The sequence below is a fragment of the Hipposideros armiger genome, unplaced genomic scaffold (genome assembly GCF_001890085.2).
Source record: "Hipposideros armiger isolate ML-2016 unplaced genomic scaffold, ASM189008v1 scaffold_27, whole genome shotgun sequence".
Lineage (NCBI taxonomy): Eukaryota > Metazoa > Chordata > Mammalia > Chiroptera > Hipposideridae > Hipposideros > Hipposideros armiger.
In genome coordinates, this window is record NW_017731377.1 from 5,677,854 (window position 1) to 5,682,170 (window position 4,317).

At 37.3% G+C, this 4,317-nt stretch overlaps 1 protein-coding gene across 4 annotated transcripts in view; it reads right to left on the reverse strand.

Annotated features, from left to right (window-relative positions):
* Window positions 1-4,317, reverse strand: part of GALNTL6 (polypeptide N-acetylgalactosaminyltransferase like 6) — a 1,038,752-nt gene that overhangs the window by 99,260 nt on the left and 935,175 nt on the right. The gene's annotated exons all lie outside the window — the stretch shown is intronic.

Genomic DNA, 4,317 nt, shown 5'->3' on the forward strand with positions numbered 1-4,317 from the left:
TGATGGTGCCAACTTGGGCCAGTGAAGCAACGACCTCCACAACTAGATTGAAGAACAAAACGACAGCAACTTGTCTGTTCCCCTTCCCCCAAGTCCCCAGCACTGTTCCCAGCCCCCCAATTCCTCAATACAAAAAAAAAAAGAGGAATTTCTAAAATAGATGAATTGAAAAACACAGATATAGCCATACTTGAAGTCACATCTACATTCTTTAACTTTCAGTAGAGTTCATCTTAAAACTCAGCTGCATCTTATTTCCCCTACTCTTGATTTTTTTCTTATGTAGTGAAAATAACTGGTTAGTGATGTGGACACAGGAGCTATTACACTAGAGTTATGTGTTAAAATGCTGTATTTATAAATAGAAACAAAAGCTAATTGGTTATATTTTATCATGACTGCCCATTTAGATACACACTTAATGATGGTTTTATATAAGACTATTTACTATAAAAGGATGAATTATCAAAACAAAAATCCAGGCTTTATATAGGCTAGATTTTTAGCTATTTTCATTACAAGAAAAAGATTAAAAATAGACACGATAATGATTAGTTTTATACGTCAACTTGGCTGCACCACAGTGCCCAGATATTGATCAAACATTACTGTGAATGTTTCTATAAGGGTGTTTTTTGAATGAGATTAACATTTAAATTGGTGGGCTTTCAGTAAAGCAGATAACTCTCCAAAATGGGAATGAACTCAATCAGTTGAAGGCCTTAAAAGAATAAAGACTGACCTCCCCTAAGCAAGAAGGAATTCTACCAGCTGACTGCCTTTGGGCTTGAACTGCAGCTCTTACCGGAGCCTTCAACCTGCCAGCCTACCTTACAGATTTTGGACTTAGCAAACCTTCCTAATTGTGTGAGCTGATTCATCAAAATAAATCTTTCTCTATATATACATATCCGACTGGCTCTGTTTCTCTGGAGAACCCTGACTAATACAGATACACAGCTTGCTTTAAAGTATAATACTGTCAGAAAGAAAAAGAAATCTTTATGTCTTAATTTACATTTGCTTCCAACTTCTTTCACTAACAGGAATGACACCCCATATAAGACTGGTGGACAAATAGTGATTAGAGGGAATGGAAGTCCAAGGGGGAAACAATTCAATTGTTAAAAGAATACTTAGTTGCTCTAAATCAGTTCAGGACTACTCAAGGTATCAATTTCAACTTGATGGGATATTTATTAATGTTTTGGATCAAGACATCAGAAGTATGCATGGATGACATAAAGCTAGTAAGTGCAGTGACCATTCTCAACCATTGTACCAACATCTAGAAAGACCTCGAGAGGCTGGAACTATATGAGAGTAAACATAAAAAGGGTAAATATAAGGACTTGCCCCAGATCTGAAAGAATCAACTCTTCCAGAGGAGGATAGTGAATAGATACCTCGATCTATTTCATTTGTGGCAGAAAAATTACTCAACTGTAGCTTGTAATACATTGGGATTTTTCATTGCTCTAGTTAACCACAGAAAACATAGTTCTCAGTCTATTTCTATTAGACATGCACTCAGTTTCAGAAGAGAGAAATTTATTCTTTTGCATATCAGGTCAAAATTAAATTTTATTTTTATGTTCAACTTTGGAGCTGTTTGCATGTTGTGATCTAACATTGCTAACTGAGCTCATTCAGCTTATTAAAAATATTAGCAAGATATTAACAACATCTGATATACACATCATACATTTAAGAGCTATTTTATAAATGAGATTTCCTTATTGGCCAAGGGGATTTTCATGTGGAATTTACACTATCACCTTTCTATGAACAACCACTGAACTTCTATATTTGTTATTAGGTTGATTCATATGAAATTGTCGATTTTATAGGTTAAAAATAGTTGAAGACCTTCAATTTCATGTGATTCAATCTATGAAATCTGGAACTTATCCATTCTCCATATCATTACAAACCACTCTGAAAAGTGTAAAGTATAAAGGCCATGCTTTAATAAACTTTATAATTTCTATACTGTAAATCAACAGTTTTAAAAGATGCAATCAACAAATGACTAGTAAACCTCATTGCATTAAGTTTTCATTAAAGCCAATATGGGGTGGGAAAAGACTAGGTAACATAAAACACACCTCACCAGCATAATATTCACAGTCTAGGGAGTAAGGGGCCTGATCTATCTGCCTTCTTATGCTAATTTCTGAGTAAATGCTTTATATTCTTGTCTAAAGAGAATCACCAAAGTGGAAAAGGGATGCAAACCGTGTTTTAGGAGGAAAAATGAAAAGACCTGGAGAGGTGTAGTCTTAATAACATAAAACTCATAGAAAACCTTTTCAAATATTTGAAGAACCTAATATTTGGAAGAGATGTTTCGTAGAACCTCAAGGAGATAGAAAGGATTAATATAGGACAGAGCTATAAAGAGATGAATTTCAGCTCAGTGGAAGGAAGAACTTTTTTTTTTTTTAAAGATTTTATTAGGAAATTGGGGAGGGGAACAGTGTTGGGGAATTGGGGAAGGGGAACATTGTGTTTTTCCAGGACCCATCAGCTCTAAGTCAGGTTGTTGTCCTTCAATCTTAGTTGTGGTGGCTGCAAGCTCAGCCCCAAGTTCAGTCATCGCTGCTTTCAATCTTATTTGGGGGATAAGGAGTATAGTCTACCATTCCATGTGGGAGTCGAACTGGCAACCTTGTTAAGAGCACATGCTCTCACCAGCGCAGCATCAGCTCAGCTCGGGAGCAGCTCACTGGCCCATGTGGGAATCAAACTGGTGACCCTGTTGCACAGAGCTTGCACCCTAACTAACTGAGCCACTCTGCTGGCTCAGGAAGAACTTTTTAATAGACAGAATAATTAAAGATGAAATGGGCTTCATGCATCATTATCTGTGTTGAAACCTGTAGTAGATGACACTTTGGAGACAAGCATGTAACTTTGGATGGACAGTTGATCTAGCTGACATTTCAAAGTAATTCTAATAACAAGAGTTAGCATTTATGAATGTTTACTATGCCCTTTTTTACTTAATGCTTACAACTCAATGATAGACTTTACTTCTTTCCCAATTATACAGGTGGGAAATAGGCAATCAAGTGACTGAGTAACTTGCCCAAGGCCACATAACTGGCCACCTGCAGAACAGAGATTCGAATCCTAGTAGTCTGATTCCAGTGCTCACATGTTTCATCAATGTTCTTGTACAATCAGCATACTTTATCGGTAGTGGTCCCGATAGTCAATACTTCAGGTTTTACAAGTCATACGGTTTCTTCTGCAACTCTGCTAAGGAAAAGGTGTGGCTGTATGTCGCTAAAACTGTAAAAAAAACAGGCAGTGGACCATAGTGTGCTGGCCCCTGTTTTTCAAGGTACAAAGTCCTTTCAATACTGAAATTCAGTGATTCTAGGATAATATATATGGGAGACTGTGTTTTCCAAAATTGGACACCACAGTGTTTCCCATTGCCTAGGCCCCTCTACAATGTTTGACCTTTGTACCGTTCCATTGAGATGTGGCTCTACATTCTTTCTCCTTGAATTTGGCTGGGCTTGTGACTTCTTTGACCAGTTGAGTACAGCAAAAGTGACTGAGGCTAGGTCATGAAAGGCAACAAAGCTTCCACCTGTCTACCTGGACACTTGTTTTTTAACTCTTGAGTTGCCATGTAAGAAGTCTAATTCCTTGAGGCTACCCCGCTGTGAGAAAGTCCGGGCCACATGGGAGGCCATGTACAGGTGCTTGGGTCAATAGCCTCAGTTGTTTTAATCCACAGCCAGAAATAATTGCCAGACATGTAAATAAAGATTTCTCTCAATGATTCCAGTTCCTAGATGTTGAGCCACACCCAACTGAGACCCCATAAAGCAAGAAGAAATGAGTCATCCCCTTTGCTGCTTCTCTAAATTTAGGACCTATAGAACCTATGAGCATATTAAAATGGTTGTTTTATGTTGCTAGATTTTTGGGTGCTTTTTATACAGTAATTATTTGGAGCTACATATTTCCAAATCCATGATAAAGGTGAACTCCTAACACAGACAACCCAAACTTATGGGTCATCCACCGATTTCATCGTATTGTGGGAGATACAGCTCTAGAACTCACCAATTTCCATGTTCAAGTCTTGGGTTATAATTTATAATAATCTTCCTGCCAGGTTATAATTTCCAGCTCCTTTGTATTTAGATGGGGCCATATTTCTTACCAGTGTAATGTGAACAGAAGTAAAGCCCATCACCTCTGGGCCAAAGTAATTAAGAGTGGACTTCCTTTTCTCCCTTCTTCATGATTTCTTTCTTTTTTAAAAATTTTTATTTATTTTTATTTTTTATTGGG